General features: G+C 39.3%; 1 protein-coding gene and 1 pseudogene across 1 annotated transcript in view; both read right to left on the reverse strand.

The window, feature by feature from the left end:
* The window catches only part of LMO7 (LIM domain 7), a 196,754-nt gene extending 196,596 nt beyond the window's left edge, over positions 1–158 (reverse strand). Inside the window, exon 1 of the mRNA XM_012737046.2 lies at positions 7–158. The gene's annotated coding sequence lies outside the window, so the exon portion shown is untranslated. The remainder of the gene's footprint in view (positions 1–6) is intronic.
* A 3,234-nt stretch (positions 159–3,392) lies between these two features.
* LOC105855859 (V-type proton ATPase subunit E 1 pseudogene) lies at positions 3,393–23,119 on the reverse strand (annotated as a pseudogene).
* Between the last annotated feature and the right edge of the window lie 140 nt (positions 23,120–23,259).

Genomic DNA, 23,259 nt, shown 5'->3' on the forward strand with positions numbered 1-23,259 from the left:
GCCTACCCCGGGCCCGCCGAGTCGCCGCTTCCGTCCGCCGCCCTCCCCCCACGTCTCCCGGGGGCTCCCGGCCGCGGCCGCCTCTGCGGTTGGACCGTCTGGGCCGGGAGATGGCACGGTCCACCAGGGGGCCGCGGCCCGGGCCACGCTCCCGTTCCCGCGCCGCCCGCCGGGACCGCGGCCCCGCCCCGAGGGGATGCGCCCCCGCGGCCGCATCCTCCGCCCGCCTGGCCGCCTGCCCTCTCCCGGGGCCCCTGGGAGCTGCGCCCTCTCGGCTCGCGGCCGCAGGGCCCGCCTGACATACCAGGAATAGCTGCACACAATTGCACCTTTCCGGGCCAAGAAACTTCCTCCGCCGGGGAGCGCGGCCCGCCGAGTCGCTTCTCCGGCCGCCCGGCCCGCCGCGCCGCCCTCACCTGCGGCCGGACCCCGCCACGCGCGGCTCCCGCGCCCGCCGAGCCCGCGCTCCCTCCGCGGGCGGCCCCGGCCAGGTGCGCGCCGTCCCCACCCCCAGGCTCTGCGCCCCCTGCGGCCGCCCGGGCCCTCCTGGCGCCAGGTGTGGGTAGTGGCCTTGGCACGTGCAGCCGCTTGGCCCCAGCCCGGGCCGGCCCCGCTCCGCCCCGCTTCCAGGTGCGTGAGGTGGGAGCTTCCTGCCACTCTACCCCGGCTCGCCGCCAAGGGCTCCAACGAGTGGAAGGGAACCTTGCAGCTCTCCCGCCTCCGGCCAGCTGAGCCCGGTTCAGGCCATTCGCGCACCCTCACGCTGTCTGTCAAAACCGCTCTCTTCGTGGTTTGGGTACACTCGGGGGACAGTGAGTTGACAGGTTATTCAGTATCCGCAGTGGTCTCGGGTGGGTGAGCAGGGCGGGAGGCAAACGCGTTGCCTCCTGCGGGTCCTTTTCACATGGGCGGTCAAATCAGGGCCTCAGAAAGGAGCCTCCTCATGTCTCTGCGCTTCATGGGACCTCATTTCATGCTCCTGAAGCCACAGGTTGGTGGCTTCACTTTAGGAGGAAGATAAAGATCGGTTCATACTCTCCTGAAAAGGAAGCAACCCTTGTTCTTATTTTTCTGGTTGGTTGTTTATTTTTTGTGAAGAAAAATGTCAGACACAGAGCAGAGAGACCAGTATAATGAATACTCCCTAAAATCTAGCGTCTATTTTTAACAATTGTTTACATTTTGCCTTATTTACTTCCTCTGTTCTGCTAGAGAGTTTTAAAGTAAAGATAAATATTATATTTCACTCCTAAATGTTACAGTATACATCTCGTTTTAAAAAGGACACTTTCCTACATAACCATAATACCATTTTCACGTCTAACTAAGACGAACAATAATTACCAAGTCATACCCAATCCAGACTACATTTTCCCAGCTGACCCCAAAATGTCTTTTATGGCCAGCTTAGACCAGGATCCAATCAATGACCACCCATTGCATTTGATTACATCTTTTTTAACCTACAAAAGACTCCTCCTCCCCCCTCCTTCCTTTTTTGGAATGGCATTGTCTTGCTGAAGAAACAGGGTGCTTTCTGGAGTTGTCTTATGGTTTCTTGGTGGGTGTCTTCAACATATTTATCATTCCTCTCTATTTCCTGTCCCCTGGAAGTTAGATCTTTTTTTTTTTTTTTTTTTTTTTTTTTTTTGAGACGGAGTCTCGCTTTGTTGCCCAGGCTAGAGTGAGTGCCGTGGCGTCAGCCTAGCTCACAGCAACCTCAATCTCCTGGCTCAAGCGATCCTCCTGCCTCAGCCTCCCAAGTAGCTGGGACTACAGGCATTCGCCACCATGCCCGGCTAATTTTTTATATATTAGTTGGCCAATTAATTTCTTTCTATTTCTTTCTATTTATAGTGGAGACGGGGTCTCGCTCTTGCTCAGGCTGGTTTTGAACTCCTGACCTCGAGCAATCCGCCCGCCTCGGCCTCCCAGAGAGCTAGGATTACAGGCGTGAGCCACCGCACCCGGCCTGGAAGTTAGATCTTAAAGGCTGGATTAGAACCTATTTACTCTTCTGAATAAAGACTTCACCACCGATATTCTTCAGGATTGGGGTAATGGTTTTTATTTGTTATGTGTATTTTCATTCAACCCTTCTTTAATTGGCACTGTCTGTAATTTTTATTGGCACTGTCTGTAATCATTGGGTCTGTTTAGAAAAGCTGACAAGCTTCAGGAATACGATTTTTTTCTGCTGAAGTGGAGGCCACTGACTGGACCATCTCTTTGCCTCCTGGCTACACTCAGATCAAGCCAAACCCCAAAAGAGAATAGAATGATGAAATAAACTGGGAAGACATTTAATATTTCTCTTTTTCTAGCTATTCAAAAACTGTTCTGTTAAATAGGTAGTGAATACTTCCACCATTTGTGTAAAGTGCTAGATGTTGTAAGTGGTACAAACACTTAAACATTCTAGGCACTAAATCCTACGTATTCCCAGTCCAGTAGGACATTCTGCAAGCTTCATGAGGGTTATTGTTACTATAGTTAATATATACATTTATTACACTGTTTATTTTTTCCACATAAATCTTTTGTTTTAATAAATAAAGCATATTCATGGCTTAGGTTTCAAATCACACTTACAGATGAGGAAAACTTCTAGGCCCAAATAGGAAACAGTGAAGCTACTGCTGCTAGGAAAAATGCATGTGCCACATGTATTTTAAACCTAAAAAGTAGAGACTTCAAGGCAGAGAAAGCCATACACATCACCCTGTAGACTAGACAACTGGGAGCCGGAGAAAAAGCAGGAGACTCAAGGAAGTTCACGCAGCCACCACCTGATCCCCTCACCTAACACTGCAGGACCAGCTGAAAGCTGTGTTACATTGAGATGAACTAGAGGTGGGGTCCTGATTATAGCAAGTGAAACATTCTCCCACTGTTAGCAATGAGACCAAGGGCATTAGCCACAGAAAGGTATCCACTGATATATACAGAGCAATAGGCTGGGCGTGGTGGCTCACGCCTGTAATCCTAGCACTCTGGGAGGCAGAGGCGGGCGGATTGCTCTAGGTCGGGAGTTCAAAACCAGCCTGAGCAAGACCTCACTCTACTAAAAATATAAAGAAATTAATTGACCAGCTAAAAATATATACACAAAAAATTAGCCGGTCATGGTGGCGCATGCCTGTAGTCCCAGCTACTCGGGAGGCTGAGGCAGGAGGATCGCTTGAGCCCAGGAGATTGAGGTTGCTGTGAGCTAGGCTGACGCCACGGCACTCACTCTAGCCTGGGCAACAAAGTGAGACTATGTCTCAAAAAAAAAAAATGCAGGGCAATATTAGAACAGCAAAGAGGAAGCTACACACTCGCATTTCTTCAGTATCAGAAGCTTCCATATCTAGCAGTAGAGCAGTAGATGGACTCCATCTCCCAAATGCCTAGTCTATAAACTTCCTCCTGGCATTTGTACCAAACCAGGCTTGCCATACTTCTGGCAGCTATGAGGTCCTGCTGGCTTTCTAGGACGTTAGAAACTTTTATTTTATAATTCCCATTATAAATCTCAATGCCACCAGCTATTTCCTCAGGCAAGTAGGCCTTCTGATCAATTTGGACATCGACATTATTTTTAGTGGCAATTTTATACATAGGGATAGTCTTTTACATTGTAGTTTTTACCAGTGGTAAATCTTGTTTCCTGCAATGAACAATCATTCAGGGCTTCAGGAACTGGTGCAAACTCTGGAGGACCAGCCCAACCAGCAGCACTTGGTACCTGGTTGCATCTTTTACCACCTTGCTGAGTCTCTGTTTAGCTTCATTTAGTAGGTCTGTGATAAGGTCATCTCTTGCTTTGAGGACTCTAAGCCTTGCTTGATTCATCAAATTGAACAGCTGAATTTGCTTCTGCTGCATAATCTGCTTCTCTTTCTTCTCATAGTATTCCATAATCTTCAGTCTTTGAATTTGCACAAGCCAACCTTTCTCAATGTTGAACTCTTCTTCTACCTTTACATCTATTTCTTCTGCTTTTTCATTGGCTTCTTGTTCAGGGAAAGCCATCTATGCTTAATCTGCTTTTGCACATTAGCATCACTGAGGGCCAAGGTGACAGCAATGCCAGGCTGCTGGGCAACAGGCTCAAGTTGAAGTTGAAGAAAGTGGTGGAGGAATGGGAAGAGAAAAACTTGGCCTTATATTGTTTAAACTGCTGCTATGTGACTTCACATACAGCTTTGAGGGCAGTAGCCCAAGATGTTAAGAAGTGCATGGGCTTGTGAATCTGAACATCTCAGATTACCAAATTACCAGAATCACTGACTTTCAATGTACTCATCTGAAAAATGTGGTGGTAATAACTATTAGGTTATTAACCACTTCGGTACCAGTGTCAACCATAGTCGATAGCCACAGATGAACGCGCACAGCCGAGCATTGACTTTAGCCGACAGCTGCGATGTGACTTTTCTAATTTTTCATTTATCAAAATAAAATTGTGAACATTTAAAAATAACGTAATGAAAACATATATGTACACGTTACCTATTCTGATTTACATTACAAGTAAAGCTGCCTGTAAAGGAAATCAAGCTTTCAGTGCTTTAAAGCTTTCCTCATCACACAAGAGCAAAATGCATTTGTAGTCAATGCACAGCACAAACTATCGGCTGTGGGCAAGGTTCTGAGGCCGGTGAGCGCCATACCCAACAGGTTAAGTATGAAATGTCTGATGTCCTTAAGTTTGATAGTTGGTATCTCTGATATTTCACTTTGACACTTCTTGTTTTATGTTTATTGTGAAGATATATCCTCAGTCTTTCAAATGCATGCTTTGGCTTGTGATTATCTTTCACATTTTTTTTAGAACATGGATAAATTATAAAACTTATGGATAAGTCTAAAACCATGGATAAGTCAAAAATTCGTGTTATTTGCAAATATGAGTTCCATTATGGAACCAATGCAGCACAGACAGCTTGAAATATCAATGAAGTCTTTGGGAAGGATATGGCTAATGAATGCACAGTATGGAGATAGGTTGAGAAGTTTCATTTTGGTGATTTTAATCTTGAAAATGAGCCACCTGGGTGACCTGAGACTAAGTGGATAATGATGAACAGAAAGGTGTAATGGAAGCGAATCCACCTCAACCTACATGAATTAGCAGCAAGGTTTGATGTTACTATTCCAACAATATTGGGCATTTTGAAACAAATCCACAAAGAAGCTGGATAAATGGGTTCCCCATGAAATAGACAAGCATCAGGGGAGAAATCATCTCAAAGCTTGCCTTTCTTTGCTGTCATGACATTAAGGCAAATCATTTCTACACCGTATTGTTACGTGTGATGAAAAATGGATTCTTTTTGACAATTGAAAGCATTTGGCACAATGATTGGATAAAGACAAAGTGCTGAAACACACTCCAAAACTGAATATTCATCAGAAAAAGCTAATGGTGTCTGTTTGGTTGTCTAGCGCTGGTATTATCCACTATCGCTTCATGAAACCTGGTCAATCGGTTACAGCAGATGTCTACTGCAACCAAGTGGGTGAAAAGATGAGGATGTTTGTGATGAAGCAGCCGAGATTGATCAATAGAGATAAGCCAATCCTCTTACAAGACCACATACCACAAAAACAATGCTGCTCAAACCATGGAGACTGGACTTGGAAACTCTCTGTTATCCACCATATTCATCAGCCCTTGCACCAACTGACTACCACTTCTTCCAGGCTTTGGACCACTTCTTGCAAGGAAAAATATTCAATTCTCAACAAGCTATGCAAAACTCCTTTCACAATTTCATCTCCACTCTCTCTCCAGGCTTCTTCACTGCTGGCACAAACAAGCTACTGTTTAGATGGCAAAACTGTGTCGACAGGTTAGGAGCATACTTTGATTATTTGTACTGCTTCTTGTTTGAGATATAATAACTACACTTTTGATACGAAATTGGACATTTCATATTTAACAACCTAATACTTCAAAAGATTGTTGTGAGAATTAAATATGAGGGTAGATATAAAAGCCCATGGCATTGCTTAGCATGGAATAGGCACTCAATAAATGATGGTTATGTCCCCTTTGGTATCTTTAACAGTTGCTTGTCAAATTTTTCCTAACAAATGGAGATTTCATGTATTTGTTCAAATACTTATATGGAAAGGCCTGTAGGGTGTTGCAAATTCTGTTTCAAGTCAGCTCAGGCACCAGCCATTGCTCAGTCTCTTTAATATTGTAAGTTTGCAACTGAAAAGAATCGAATTCAATCTTTTGCCTTCTAATATCAGTTGCTAGAGTATTTTATCCTTCTGGAAAGATTTGTATAGCTCTATAAAGGTACAGCACTTGCCTTATTAGTTTAAAATGAAATTGACAATGATAAAACATGAAACATTTTATTTTTTTTCCAAAAAAATGTGTGGTTCCCTTCAATATTTAAAAACACAAAATAGTACAATTGTCATGTTTTTATGCATTAGTGATGAAATAAACTGTTGGTGGGAGAAAGGGATACAATCTTTCTGGAATATCATTAGGTAATAAATATCAAAAGTCTTTAAAATGCCCATGCTCTATGCCAGCAATTCCACTTCTCAGAATTTATCCCAAGGACATGAGCAAAGACATATGCACAGAATGAGCATCTGCTGTGAACGCACAGATGCCCCGCTCGAACCTTCCTTCACAGAAGTCCTTGCTGCCCAGCATTGGAGAGTGTGGTCACCAGACACCCCCAGCTGTCAACCCCTTCAGGGTTGGCCTGAATTCATGCCCCTCCCCAATCAGCTCTCATCTGGTGAGTGAGTGACTTGAAATTATAAAAGCCCAGCCATTTCCACCCAATGTGGGACAATGCTGACACAGACAGGCCTTATCTATAGACCCTTGGGTATGCTGAGGCTGTGGCTCCATATCACAGTCAGCTTCTCTCTTGCCCATCCCTGCCTCTTCCCTCTTTCCTTCACCTGGATCCATGCCTAATTAATATCTTTTTTTTTTTTTTTGAGACAGAGTCTCACTCTTTGCCCAGAGTAGAGTGCCGTGGTGTCAGCCTAGCTCATAGCAACCTCAAACTCCTGGCCTTAAGCAATCTTTCTGCCTCAGCCTCCCCAGTAGCTGGGACTACAGGCATGCACCACCATGCCTGGCTAATTTTTTCTATATATTTTTTAGTTGGCCAATTAATTTCTTTCTATTTCTAGTAGAGACAGGGTCTCTCTCTTGCTCAGGCTGGTTTCGAACTCCTGACCTTGAACGATCCTCCCGCCTTGGCCTCCCAGAATGCTAGGATCACAGGCATGAACCACCGCTCCCGGCCCCATGCTTAATTAATATCTTACTCTTCAAATGCCATTTCCACTTCTGGAGGACCAACCCTGTGATGGCATTAAGCATGATTTGTTTAAATAATGAGAATTCCAAAGCAATCAAAACCTATAGCAATAGAGATAGTAACTCACAATTCTTCCATACAGTAAGATATTATGCAGTCATTAAAAATGTAAAAGCAGTGAGGAGCGGTGGCTCATTCCTGTAACCCCAGCACCTTGGGAGACCAAAGCAGGAGGATCCCTTGAGGCCAGGAATTTAAGACCAGCCTGGGCAACATAGTGAGACCCCTGTCTCTAAAAAAGTAAATAAAAATAAAAATGTAGGCCGGGCGCGGTGGCTCACGCCTGTAATCCTAGCTCTCTGGGAGGCCGAGGCGGGCGGATTGCTCGAGGTCGGGAGTTTGAAACCAGCCTGAGCAAGAGCGAGACCCCGTCTCTACTATAAATAGAAAGAAACTAATTGGCCAACTAATATATATAGAAAAAATTAGCCGGGCATGGTGGCTCATGCCTGTAGTCCCAGCTACTTGGGAGGCTGAGACAGAAGGATCGCTTGAGCCCAGGAGTTTGAGGTTGCTGTGAGTGAGGCTGATGCCACGGCACTCACTCTAGCCTAGGCAACAAAGCGAGACTCTGTCTCAAAAAAAAATAAAAATAAAAATAAAAAATAAAAAAAATAAAAATGTAAAAGAATATTCAGTGACACAGAGAGTTCTAAAATATATTACAAAGTGAAGGAAAAGCAGTACTTTAACCTGGGATTGTACTTTTTAATGTGTGTAATTTTTGCCACTTAGAACAAATTGGGGAAAACTGCACTGAAATTTTTATGATGGCTATTTCCAAATGGAAATTTGGTACTTCTCTCTTTTTTTCCAATATTTTTTTGCAAGAGACTTGTATGTTACTTTTATAAAGGAGAAAATCTGTATGACACAAAAATATAGTCAGTTCTCTGTATCTACAGGTTCCACACCTGTGGATTCAACCAACTGTGGATCTGGAGGGTGGAGAGTAGGGTTGAGAATAAAAAATAATATAACGATAAAATAATACAAGTTTTAAAAACATAGTATAGCGACTATTTACATAGAGCTGATTAAAAGTATATGGGACGATATGTGCAGGTTATATGCAAATACTATACCATTTTTACAAGGGACTTGAGCATCTGAAGATTTTGGTATCCATGGAGGTCCTGGAAACAATTCCCTACAGATCTGAAGGGATGACTGTATGTCCAAATTTGATTTTCTATCTCATCCCACAAGCTTTAGTCTCCTCCTGCCTTCCCTGACTTGGTAAGTGGTACCATGCCTAAAATTGGGGGATCATGCTGGACTTCTTCATTTCTCACCCCAATGTCATCCCCATTCCCAGTCCTGTCAATTCTATCTCCTAAATATTCTCAAATTGACCCTATTCTCTATCCCCATTTCTACTACCTTAGGCCCTTATTAGCTTTCAGCTAGATTTCAGAAATACTCTGACCTTCCTGAAATGTAAATCCTATGCTACCAACACACTCCACCCCACCTTCCCAATTAACCTCTCCTTAAAGGTCTCCCAGTGGCCTTTAAAAACCATCTGCCAGGGGGGGAAATGGGCATTTATTGAAACCTTAAAATCTGTACCCCCATAATATGCCGAAAAAAAAAAAAAAACAAAAAACAAAAAACCATCTGCCAGCTTCTGCCACATTTAGTGGTGTCCTTTAGGATCTGCTCCTGCCCACTTCTCTAACCACAAGTTTTGACCATCTTTCTCCCTCTTCCAGAAGTGTGTTTCTCTCCCTTCCTTTGCCTGGCTTTCTCCTACCTATTCTTTCAGGCTCAATTTAGGCCTCTTCCTCCTCAGAATTAATCAAAAAATATTTGCAGATCATCCTGAGCTAGGTTAGGCATATCTTCTTTATGCAATAATGGCCCCTTTTCACAAAGTATTATATTATCTATTTTTCCGGTGGCTGGACAGAACTGAAAGAGACAGGTATGGTGGGAATTATTCTAATAAGAGAACTGAATTTTGCACTGTGATTGCTTATGGTTTAAAAAAGTGTCTGCCCTGATGACTTCAGAGATAACCAAAATCTGGATTACACTTATATTTCCTGTGATTATATAAACATATTAAATATAACAATAATTATATTTATCCCATCTCTAATTATCCCACCTCCACCCACAAAAATACATCTTTCAGTGCCAATAGTTAAAGGATTATGATGTCAATACTTACATAATAGCTTCAATTCTATATTTGGGAATGGAAGCCAGAGAGAAAAAAGAAGCAAAAATGTATAGATAATGATTAAGAAATGAACATAAGGAGGGAAACATGGATGGGCTAGAAAGCAAAAGGAGAACAACAACAACAAAACACCAAGGTGACTGCCATATTCTGCCATATTATATCACTCCTCCAAAAGGCAGAAAACCCTTAAAGAAGTTTTCAGTGCAGGCTTAGAATGGTGACTGCTTCACCTACTGGACAAAGGCAAGGGTCCTAAAGTTGTTAACCAACTTTACATGAGGAGATGAGAAACCTTCAGTTCTTATCTACCCACTCCCCCACCATGTAGACAGACATCTCATTAAGAGATCAACTGAGATGGTGACATTCAAAACATGGGACCAACCCCATAATTTGAAGAGCAGTTGGTTATTTTCTTCCTACTATGAAGATCGTAAGGGTTTTTGTTGTTATTGTTGTTTTTGTGGTGGTTGTTTTTATAACATATAAAGGAGTTTCCTATCACTGAGCTCAAATTATTTAACATAAATCTAAGGTCTTTTCTTTTAAAGGTCCTGCATTCTAGCCAGAATTGAAGCACCACATTATAATTCTCTAAGTGATAGCAGTGAGATCAAAAGGACTTACGCTAGAATTAGCTTCAAAATAAGCTAGTGGGGCTTCTGGGAAAGAGGAAGGAGAGAATGTGTGTTTACTAAGCTTCTCTTCCTGAAGCTCAGTGAAATGAAAAAAACTCTGTGCTTTCCCAAGAAGGATATCTTTAGTAAGGATAATCAAAGATAAAAATAGTCATGCCCAGTTTTCCCTAAATCATACTTTTTTGTGTTCTTATGTTTTAGTATAGAATTTCTACCTGATCTCCAATTAACTTTATTTGATACGAGAAATAGCCTTACTATTGGTTCAAATTGTTCTACTAAAAAGGCAGGCAAAAATATTTAAGCACGATGTGTACTGTATTATCAACACAGATACTCCTCAACTTATTGTGGGCTACATCTCCATTAGCCCATCGTAAGTTGAAAATATCATAACCTGAAAATGCATTTAATATACCTAACCTACTGAACATCATAGCTTAGCCTACCTTAAACATCCTCAGATCACTTACATTAGTCTACAGTTGAGCAGAATCATCTAACACAAAGCCTATTTTACAAAAAAATTGTTGAATATCTCATGTAATTTACTGACTACTAAAAGTAAAACACAGGATGGTTGTATGGGTACTCGAAGTATGGTTTCTACTGAATGTCTATCAATTCCTTATCATCATAAAGTAGAAAAATCATTAAGTTGAACCATCATAAGTTGGGGGTCCATCAGTACTTTAGAATTATAATAGCAACTCCTGTTTACATTCTGAAATAGGATCTAGGAGGAAACAGCCCATCCATTGTAAGAAATTTATAGAAGTTCAAACTACAATTTTTATAGTAACTCCTACATTCTTTCTATTCTGTGAATAGTGGGTGGATATCAATGATATTTTAGCATTAAAAAGGAAAGAACAGTACCTATGGTCAACAATGATATATTGTACACTGACAAATCTGGTAAGAGGTCTGGTAAAGATCAGGGGTGGGGAACCTGAGGCCAGAAGGCCACATTTGGCCTTCTAGACCATTCAGTGCAGCCTTTTGACTGAATCCAAATTTTACAGAACACATCCTTTTGTTAATACACTTTTGTTCACCTTTTATATTTTATTTTTAAAATAAAAGTATTTAAGATACCAAAGAATAAAAGAAATTTCAATGAAATAATCCTCTCAGATTGACTGGCACAATTAGAAGAACATTAGTAGGCCATAAGGGCTAAACTGATGGCTGCTACACTCATGATTTAGTTCTAATTTCCCCCTGCCTGACTGGCACCACTACGAGGTGAGGCTACTTGGTGAGAATTTATGGGAGTGTGATACACCAGTATGTTATCAGCTTCTGGCAACAGTGCATTGTATTTCTGTTTGAAGGTGAATTTGCAAATACTTGCACAGCTTGACAGTATTTTTTAATTCTGCCTGCTTAACAGCCCATCATGTCAAAGAAAACCAAGAGAACACTGAAGAAAGAAAACAGATTTTTTTAATGAGGAATGGGAGTTGCAATATTATCTTGTTTCTGTTAAAGATAAGATGATCTGCTTGCTTTGTGATACTGCAATATCAACATTAAAGAAATTCAATGCTCATCAGCATTATAACAATCATAAGGACCAAATATTTTTGATGGAGAAGCTCAAAAGTTTATATTATTACAGAAATTAAAAGATGAAAAGTAAAAGCAAAGGCAATTCTTTCAAGCAGAATAAGATCTTGGACAAATGTCACCGAAGCAACTTATAAAGTAGCTTATATAATCAAGAAAAAAGGGAAGGCATTCAGTGATGTAGAAATTGTGAAAAAATGCATTGTCGAAGTTGTAGCCTGCTTAGACCCCAATGACATTTCAAAGTATAAAGAAATGCCTCTTTCAAGGAGAACCATAACTGATCGGCAGCATGAATTAGCCTTCAACTTAACAGAACTTCATGCAATACTTCAAAAAGAAAATATGTATTATTCAATTGCTTTGAATGAATCAATCGATACTACTGACTTGTGTTAGGGACCAACCTTCCACAGCCCCACCGGACAGAAAAGCAGAGACATCGAGGATGCAATCACACAAGAGGAGGTTTATTTTCTGGCTAGCCAGGGTCCAAGCCCCAGAGCACCAACGCAGTGGCCACTCTCACAGGCAAGGACCCCGACCGGAACAACTGCATGCCTTTTATCCCCATGGTGCACAAGCTGCGCACAAGCCGACTACGCATGGATCATGCGTTGACCTTTAAAATGATTGGTTGCCCACTATTGCCTTTTGAAATAATTGGTGGGTTGGTTGCCCTCTATTGCCTGATAGGCCAGTTGCCCATGCTTCAATGACCTCATCCCATAATTCCCCCTACAGCGGTGTAGCAAGCAAGCAATGACCAGAAGCAAAGGTTTGCCGTTAGCTCATTGCCCCACCCAAGTGAATTCCCGACAAGTAAAAGAATTCCTCTGTCCTACAAATTCCTCTGCCCTACACTTGGTGCTGGTTTTATACTTCATTTGGATCATAACAGAAGATATCTTTTGCTATGAAGAGTTACTGGCTTTGGGCACTCTTGGGAACAGAACACGGAATAGATATCTTCAACAATTTTCAAGATAAATTTTGTCTCTGCAAGAACAGATAGTTAAATTTTGTGAAAAACAGAAACAGCATTGTGAAGTATTGAAAGAAGATTTCTAGAGGAATGCAGCATTTCTGTGTGATATCATGTCAAATCAAAACAATGTGAATATTTCTTTGCAAGGTAAAACTAAGTGTATATATGATATGTGGCAAAAAAAAATCCAAGCATTTCAAAAAAACTATATTTTTTCAAATACTTCTTCAAAAGAAAATTTCACATGAACATTTTCTCCAGTTAGCAAAGGTTATTTATGGGCAGGATGATATGTGCAAATCACTTGAAGAACATGCAGCTGTTATAGATCTATTAATTGGAGAATACAATGACACATTGACTAACTTTGAGAAGCATGACATCACACTCAAATTAGCATTTCAGCCCCACCTAGTTGATATCACTAAGGTACTTAAGGAACTACAGATGAAATTGATTGAGCTCTCAGTAGATAACATTTTAAAGTCATTATTTGATGCTAAGAAAGATCTAATTGATATATGGAAAAATGCAGTAGAATACCCATGCCTTCGGCAACATGCCTAAAAAATCTTTCTTGCTTTTCAACCACTTGTTGCTGCAAATCTACACTCTCCTACCTAACCCAAATCAAAATGCCCTTAAGGTCACAAATGACTGATATTCATTGCAGGTGTCCTCAAACTACAGCCCACCGGCCACATGTGGGTGTTTTTGCCCATTTGTTTTTTTACTTCAAAATAAGATATGTGCAGTGTGCATAGGAATTTGTTCATAGTTTTTTTAAAACTATAGTCCGGCCCTCCAACAGTCTGAGGGACAGTGAACTGCCCCCCTGTTTAAAAAGTTTGAGGACCCCTGATCTAGAGGATCAACTGAAACTGTAGACCTCCATGCTGCAACCAAATATTCAAATACCATCTGACAAAAAGCAGACACAACAAAGTCATTAAAAAGTCAGTTAACTTTAAAAGGAACAAATAGTTTTCATTTTTGAAACTATTAAGTACATGGTAGTTAAATTTTTACAAAATAGTATACATTTTTAAGTATATCTAATTTAAGTTTCTTGAATGTGGCTTTATTTGATTATAGCTAAATTAATGTTGCCTTCCAGCATGAAACGGTTCCCCACCCCTGGATAGATTTCATGTTTACCACAAAATCTTAAAATTAAACAAAAAATTGGAATAAATGGATTAAAGACTGTAGAACTGGCTGGTCTGGGAGATGAAAGACCCAAGTTGTCTTCCTAGCTTTGCCACTGCTATCAGTCTGGGCTAATGAGTCACTGTAAGATGACAGTGATTCAAGCAAATCCCCCCAGATTGCCAGATCTGTTGCCAAGATCTAATGTTAGATTATGATAGTGGTTGTAAATCAATCTGAGACCTGCCCTAAGCTGGTTTGGTCCCCTGAAAGGAGGAGGCTTATAATTCTTATAGTATTTAAAGCAAGATTAAAGTAGGAAAGTTTTAATTATGAAAGCAGTACTTACAGACAATTACAAGAGTTAGAAAAAGAATGAGAAAACTTCTTCAAAGCAAAGTCCAGCAGAACTTAATAACACTGGACTTTGAGTAGCTCGGTTGACATTTCTATATGCCCTTATCATCTTGCATGTGAAAGCACCTTACAAAGTACAACATGCCTTAAGCTATCTTCATATCTCCTACGCCCAGGCACATTCTACCAATGCAGGGGATCAACAATGATTACAAAATTGATAAGAGGGGTTAAAAATGTGTAATGTTGTGGTTACTGATAATGAATGTTCAGGTTGAAATGCCTGGGGATATTCTGCAAAGTTGACTTAATTTTATCTCAGTTGCAGTATTTACTGCTTGCTCTCCTGCCTAACTTTTTTCCACCTACATGTGCTCCTGAAGAAAAGCCAAATGGAGATGCTCTGCCTTAGTTCTTTCAGAGCAACAATACGAAAGTATTCAAAGAACTATTATTACCTTCTCTGCTGCAGACCCCTTCCCTAAACACAGCCAACCCACACAGATGCAGACATAGGATTGATCACTTGCCTCCAAATTTCTAGGGCTCAGAGCTCTGTTCTTTGGAGGAAGACTTCACAGAAGTCCAACTGTAAAAAGTAGAAATATTGTATATCCTAATTTTCTTCATGCCAGTTGTAATGAAAAAATTAATAGGTTTATGCCACACCTAAATATTGAACTTGTTTGACCAAGTTCTATCACTCTAGTACCATATTGAAATTCATCAAAATTCAAATTGATAGGGAAAACCCACTACTGATTGGATACATGTGAAGCTTATGGCTGATCCTACTAATCCCATCGTTAATTGGATAATTTTGCATAGTTGATTGGTTGTACATGACCCAAGAAATGTATAAGACTGGAGAGAAATAAGGAAGCAGTGCTCAGAACTTGGTGGTACGCCCCTCTGAGCCCACCGGGACCCTCTGTGTGCCGCTCAGTTCTTTCCCTGGTCAATCGCTATAACGCTTGCTGCAACAAAATAGCTATAAATGAAGCACAAATGGTAATAATAACTTGAAATATTGAAGTAATTGCTCAGGGTGATTTAGATTCTGTAAACATAGCTATCAAAAAGAAAAACAGCATTCTTTGCCCCCAAGAGTAGAAAATTCAGATAAAAATGTTTTCCTAATCAGCAGTGTGCTTAGGTATAGCATTATTACAGGAAAGACCAAAATTCCAATCATCCTTGCTAAATTGCATGTCTGCTAACTTCAGCTATTTTGGGATTTTTTTTTTAAGTTAAACCATTTCTGAGGCACAGAAAAAATATGCTCAGTTCTCTTGTGCGTGGAAACAAAATGCAATCTATTCATTCCATCTCCTTATTTAAATTCTTTAGCAAATTAGGTGAATTTGAAGATTCATGAAACAAACTTTAAGGCTACTTTCAATATAGCTTATTGCAGTCTTAGGATGATGGCAATAATAAAAGCAACCATTTGTGAGTGCTAGTCTTTGTGTACTTCATTTTTAATTCTAATACAAAATCTGCATGAGAATATTTTTGATGATGTGTTAATAATTTACCCAAGACCACTCAGAGTCAGAGCCAAGAATAAAAGCAGGTCTCACACCATAGTCTGAGTTCTGAGCTTGAACCTATGACTTAGATAAGAGATGCAAGAGATCCTAATAATGTCCTTTTTGTAGAATCACTATATTTTATGCCATAACTCCAATTTCATGCTCTCAGTCAAGCACTGTGAGAACACTGGAATTCTATATTATCGAGACCAGGAATTTCACAGTGAAGTAATTCTCAGAATGTAGCCAGTTAGTGGGAAAGTGTAGCAACTGGATATTAGGAAAAATATTTTTCTCTCTTAAAAAATTCCATCAGCTGGGATCTCCAAACTCAAGGAAAGAGGTATTTATTCCTCCTACCAAGGTTCACTTCTCCAACTGAGTTCTAGAAAATCACTACTCAAAGTGTGGTCCTGGGGTCAACACCCAGATTATCTAGGTGCTTGCTAGAAATTCACCATAATCTCAGGCCCCTCCTACCAGTTGAATCAGAATTTGCATTTTTACAAGATCTGAGACCTCATATGTTCAGTAAAGTCTGAAATGCTCTGCTAGATAGTATACCTTTCCACACCCTAGTTCCTTCAATCATTCCATTTGTTTCCTGTGTTCTCAATTTCTCTGTTGGTTTTAATATTTTTCTCCTCACATAGAAACATTCTTTTAAGAAGCCCTCTGTTAATCATGCACCTCTTTGCCCCCAGCTCTGATCTCATTTCTCATCTTTTCTCAGTCAAGTGCCTTGAAGTTTTCTATATTCCCTGAATTCATATCTTCTCTTCCTGTTCACTTCTCAATTTGCTAGAGTATAATTTAGTTATCTACCAAATATCTGACTACTATACACCCAAGCGCTGTACTAGATTCTGAGGATAAATCATCCACCACTGATTTCTTGAATTTTCAATTTCAGTAAGTACTTTTCATTATCAATAGGAAAATCCAGCTGTCTTCAATAACTCAGATATTAAAGAAGTTTTACAAAAATGTGAGACAGTGCTACTCTTCTAAGAAAATATTTTTTATAAAAATGTTATATATATTAACATGTAATAGGTTCATTTTTATTTATTTAAGACAGAGTCTCACTCTATTGCCCGGGCTAGAGTGCTGTGGTGTCATCCTAGCTCACAGCAACCTCAAACTCCTGGGCTCAAGCAATCCTCCTGCCTCAGCCTCCCTAGTAGCTGGGACTACAGGCATGCACCACCATGTTCGGCTAATGTTTTCTATATATTTTTTAGTTGTCCAAATAATTTCTATTTTTTTTTAGTAGAGACAGGGTCTCACTCTTGCTCAGGCTCATCTCGAACTTCTGAGCTCAAACGATTCGCTGGCCTTGGCCTCCCAGAGTGCTAAGATTACAGGCATGAGCCACCACGCCTGGCCTATCTTTATTTTTAAATGAACAAATATTCTTAAAATTTGTTTTAGTCTCTAATATTTATAGATCAATGGCTCTCTGGGTTTTTCAATAATTTTTAAGAGTATAAGGGGTCTTGACACCAAACAATTTGAGAACTGGATTCCATTTTAAAACCAGGTTAGTTGCTCAACAAATATCCAATATTGACATAGGAATCAACTACAGAATATATGATATTAATAAATTGGCCTAAGCATTTTCTCTATGTTTTATTAATTTAGCTAAAGAAGTCACTTTTGCTAAGCATTCCATGCACAGTAAAAAAAAACAGGAAATGGCTACTAGTCCTGCAAAACTGAAAGCTTTCCCTGGAATACTTGCAACAACTGAGGTATGTGCTTTACTCTTCTGAAAATGGATAAAGCAAGGTAAAAACTAAAACAGTAAAATGAGTAGTTTGCTTTAACCATTCTTTGAGTTTATATTGCCCATAAGCCATATTTTCTAAAGTTCTGAAAATAAAATCTGTATTTTTGTGCCCTTATCTTGAATACTTCATATGTATCTGATTATCAAGTCATACCAGAATATGGCTATAAGAAAAAATACCTTTATCATATTATAATGAAGACATATTTAAGGCACTTGTAACTTTGTTTAAAAAAGAAACCAATTCTTCATAAGAATGCATCTTTTAAATTACACTTAGACCATGAAATATCGTGTTTTGGTCTCAATAATGAAAAAATGGACAGTAACAGCCATGTTAACTGTGCACACACTATGATCAAATGTGTGTATTTCTATAGTGGTGGCAGAGAAGGAAGGGAGTGATTTCTGGCTTCAAATACTTTGTATTCAGGGAAAAAAAAGAAAAAAAACCCCTCTTGAAACATTACTTTCTCTGCTTAGCCTTAAAGGAAAATTCAGATACAATTTTTTTTTTTAATCTTCTACCACAGGTAAACTCTCAGTAAGCAATGCAACTTTTCATCGGACAGGTTTTACTACATTTTTAAAGAACAGTCTAATTCACAATCTTTGCATGTGCTTCAAGACTTTCATGTTTAACATGCAAATAAAATCTCAAGCAATTTGTTTTCATCTGTACTCAAAACATGTGGAGGACACAGAGATCTTATCCTTTAGCTTTTAAAGGAAACACTATTAAACATAACTTATTTTAATACCAACTATGTTTATATGTTGATAAAGAGCACAGTTTTAAACCAAGCAATTCAAATGTGTCATTCATATCACTCAGTATTTATTCTTGACTACTTGGATTCTTATTTTAAATAATTCAATTTACATTCATATCTACCTTGTAGATGACGAGAGTTACATTATATATTTATAAGCACTTTTGAATTGATTTTGCAAAATAGCTTTTGGCATAGGTTGTACACATTTCATGCCCTTAGACACTAAGGAATTGTTCATAATATACAGCCTTTATTGTTTTTATAAACTCCTGTATAATATCTAGCAGTAGACTATGGAAATGTCATACTGTGGACCCTCACCTATCAAGTAGATAGACGCTACACACAGGTTCAGTTGGAACCACTATCCTACACAAAGAAGTCACGAGAAAGATTTAGAATAACTTTTATTCAAAAGCAAAACAAGTGAGAATATGCATGAAACTAAGGCATGGTAGATTGGTCCAATCCACTGGAACCACGGCACCAAGGAAATAAATGCCCTTCATGATGTTGAATCTTCTACATCACAATAGTTTATGTACTTTCAGGAAGTCAAATTTTGAAATCAAAAAGAGCAAATGAAATGACAAAACATTTGCTGCTATCTAAAAACAGTATATGGTTTTTAGTAGTGATTTTGTTGAGAGCACAAGGAACCTCATTTTTAAGATCTTACCAGAGAATCTTATAAGATAGTTAACATTAACTATTAAATGTTATGTACATGTGTATAAATCCCTCTTAAATTAGCTCTAAAAACCTTATATAATGATTATATACTTTTCAAAGTGGTTTCACTTTAGTCAAGAATTTAAATAGTACAGAGAATTTAGACCAAAGTTATTTGCCTTTTCAATACATGAGTATGTATAAATGTATGTGTATATATCCATGCACATATATACATATATGTATATATAAGTATTCATATATACACACATATATAAGATTTGCCTAAAAGAAATAAATTTCCATAAATAGAAAAGTTTTTAAAAGTTATGGAAATATGCCTCTCTGCAATTCTTACAAGTGCTAACAGATAAATTGTAAGCCTATAGATGCTTCTTTTGAAAGCTATAGTAGTAGACAAACATTAATGACTAAAAATGTCTTTTTTTTTTTTTTTTTTGAGACAGAGTCTCACTTTGTTGCCTAGGCTAGAGTGAGTGCCATGGCGTCAGCCTAGCTCACAGCAACCTCAAACTCCTGGCTCAAGCAATCCTTCTGCCTCAGCTTCCCGAGTAGCTGGGACTACAGGCATGCGCCACCATGCCCGGCTAATTTTTCTATATGTATTAGTTGGTCAATTAATTTATTTCTATTTATAGTAGAGACGGGGTCTCGCTCTTGCTCAGGCTGGTTTCGAACTCCTGACTTCGAGCAATCCACCCGCCTCGGCCTCCCAGAGAGCTAGGATTACAGGCGTGAGCCACCGCGCCCGGCCAAAAATGTCTTTTAAACTATATTATTTTCATTAAATAAGCAGGTTGTATAAATAAGCACTTATTAGGTAAGTGATGAAGCTTACCTAATAAACACGGTACACAAATCAGAGATAGAATAAACAAGAAATTTAAATCAGATTTCTTTAAAAATTTTAAAAGGAATTAAAGATGGTTTTTCATTTGAGACATCGTAAAGCTTCATTTGCCACAGAATATATTAATAGATAACCTCGTTTTAGCCATAATCGAACACAGAAAATATTAGGGTAAACTATTATGAAGTTCATAAAAGCTGTTTCAATAATTTAAAACAAACCACTATACCTGGTGAAAGATGATACTTAGTCAATTCCCCAAAGTACAGCAAGCAAAATCATTTAGTTTTGGTTCTCACTTTAGTTCCATTTCTCCCAAATCTATCATGGACATTAACAGCAGTATACAGAAACGACTCACAACTTGATCAACCTTAGTGTCTCTATGAGTTACCATAAAAAAATAAACTACTAATCTCTTCTACAAGTACAAGGTTTTAAGAAAGTGACTAAACAAAGTATTGAAGAGAACAGCACTGAGGAAGGACTAAAAAAGTCCAGACATAAACCTAAGAGGAAAAGCAAGAGAAAATTTTCAAGTTGTATGTTCACAAGGGACTACTAGCACCTTAAAGTGTGTGCCAAAGAATGCTAGTCCCAAGTGTTGCTCCTTAAAATGTTTGGAAAATGTTATTCACAATACATACAATAAGCTTTTTTTAAAGAAATGAGGTCTCAGCCAGGCACAGTGGCTAACGCCTATAATCCTAGCACTCTGGGAGGTTGAGGTGGGAGGAATGCTTAGGTCAGGAGTTCAAGACCAACCTCAGCAAGAGTGAGACCCTGTTTCTGCTAAAAATAGAAATAAATTGGCTGGACAACTAAAAAAATAGAAAAAAATTAGCCAGGCATGGTGGTGCAGACCTGTAGTCCCAGCTACTCAGGAGGCTGAGGCAGGAGGATTACCTGAGCCCAGGAGTTTGAGGTTGCTATGAGTTACGATGATGCCACGGCACTCTAGCCTGGGCGACAGAGCAAGACTCTGTCTCAAGAAAAAAGAAATGAGGACTCGCTATGTTACCCAGGATGAACCTGAACTCTTGGACTCAAGCAATCCTCCTACTTCATCCTCGCAAGTGGCTGGGACTAAAGTGTACACCACCATGCCAAGCTGTAGAATAATTCTTTTAAAAAAGTTACGAGGCATTCTGCAACTACCCCCCTCACTACCAAATATATTGGTAGTTATTTTAAAAATTGTTTAACTTTACCCCAATATTTTCAAGAAATTTGACTTCATAACCCTTCTTGCCCATTAAGTCTGCAAAGTTAGTGTTTCTGATAGCAAACTTTGAAAAACTATGTAAATTCCAGGTAATGTGCCATTGATTTAGGAACTATTAAGAAATTACAGGCTGAGTGTGATGGCTCACACCTGTAACCCTAGCACTTTGGGAGGCCAAGGTGGGAAGACAGTTTGAGGCCAGGAGTTCAAGACTAGCCTGAGCAAAATAATGAGACCCCCCCCCAACTTTTGTAGTCTTTGTCTACAAAAGACAAGAAAAATTAGCTGGGCATGGTTGTGTGTACCTGCAGTCCTAGCCACTCAGGGAAGCGGGGGCAGCAGTATCGCGTGAGCCCAGGAGTTTAAGGCTGCAGTGAGCCATGATTGTGCCACTGCACTCCAGCCTGGGTGACTGAGTGAGTCCCAGTCTCTAAAAAAAATTTTAAAAAGAAATTACATAAGTAAGAGAAATCCAGCAAGGCAACAGGCAGAAAATAGCTTAGGAATATTTAAGATAACATACAAAATAGATGTGAGCACAAAATGCAAAATTGTAACATGAGTAAGACACATGGTTATTAACATTGGCATACAAAAGCATCATCTACATATACAATGAATCTATTACACTGTTTCAGATTATTTCTTCATCCTTATTGCCATCACTTTAGCCAGGCCGTCTGCACAAAAAAATGGAAATACATTTAATACATTAATTGCCATATGAGTTGTATTTAACTCATGCTAGTTTTGAGCCCAGAGCCTTGTGAAGCAAAACGGGGCAAAGCCCTGCAGTTGGTTCATGAAAATCTTACTTGTTGATGTTCTTTTTTTGTTTGTTTGTTTTGGGGGGGGTGCCTTCACGATGCTTTGTTTTAATTTGATGTTATTATTATTATTAACATAGACAAATTAATTCTAAAAATGTGGATTAAATTAAATCCATGAATAAACATGGATTAAAAGTCAATAAATTTCATTTTCACTAAATTTAGAAAGGATTGTTTTGTTTTTGAAGTTGTTGTCTATTTTTGTAATAAAACACCATGGCCTCGAGGAAAAAACTTTTTTCTCTAGTGTGCAATGTGTTAGATATCTTCCAAACTTACTTTCCTTGCGATGGGCTATTTTTCCTAATCTTGTGCATCCCAAACTTGAAGCATATGAATTGCCCAGGAATCTTGTTTAAAACGCAGGCTCTGGGGGTGGAGTCCAAACTGTTTCGTTTCTAAAGAACTCCCAGGTAATACTGATGCAACCACACTTTGAGTAACGAAGATCTCATTCATTCTACAAGCCACTACCCTATTATTCTTCCTAAAAAACCACTTCACACAAGTCACTGTCTCAGGAGTCTATGTTAACTCAGTGAATCACATATAAACAGCTATACTCAATTATCAGTCCAGAACTTCATTCTGAACCAATGTGGTCTTTCTCCTAATTCCTATATTCAGTTCAACCCAGCCCTGGTTTGGTTTGGTTCTGTTCAATAAAATGTATATACAGTAAAGTACAGATTTTAAATGCACTATTTGATGAATTTTGACAAATACATACAACCAAGTAACCACTACTATCCCAAAAGATATAGAAGACTGCCATCACATCAACCATGTTTTGACCAAACTCTATAAACGCCCTTCTAGCTTTCCACTGCCTTTTTACCTATCCTTTAAGATTCAACTAAAACCCTTCCTTCTTCAAAGCATACCCCAAATTCACTCATGTACCTCCATCTAAATTACTGCCACTTTTAGGACCCAGTTATTACCCACTGAACTACTACAGGGTGCTCCTCACAAGTTTCTCTACCTCCATTCTTGCTTCTCACTTCAATATATTATCCACAGAGTCATCAGAGTGATATTTTACAATTATAAATCAAAACAGTTCCCTGTCCTGTTTAAAACTCTCTAGTGGCTTACCATCACACTGGCAACGAATCCAAATGCCCTTTCCCGTATCACTAAAACCCTCCTTTTCTGATCTCATCTCTTGCTATTCTCCCCATTACTTTCTATGCTCTGGTCACATGAACCTTCTTCTTGGTCCTGCAACACAGCAAGATGTTCCTGCCTTAGAGACTCTACATTAATTATTTCCTCTGCTCTTGCCTACTACCTTTATATAAC

The sequence above is a fragment of the Microcebus murinus genome, chromosome 13, assembly GCF_040939455.1.
Source record: "Microcebus murinus isolate Inina chromosome 13, M.murinus_Inina_mat1.0, whole genome shotgun sequence".
NCBI lineage: Eukaryota > Metazoa > Chordata > Mammalia > Primates > Cheirogaleidae > Microcebus > Microcebus murinus.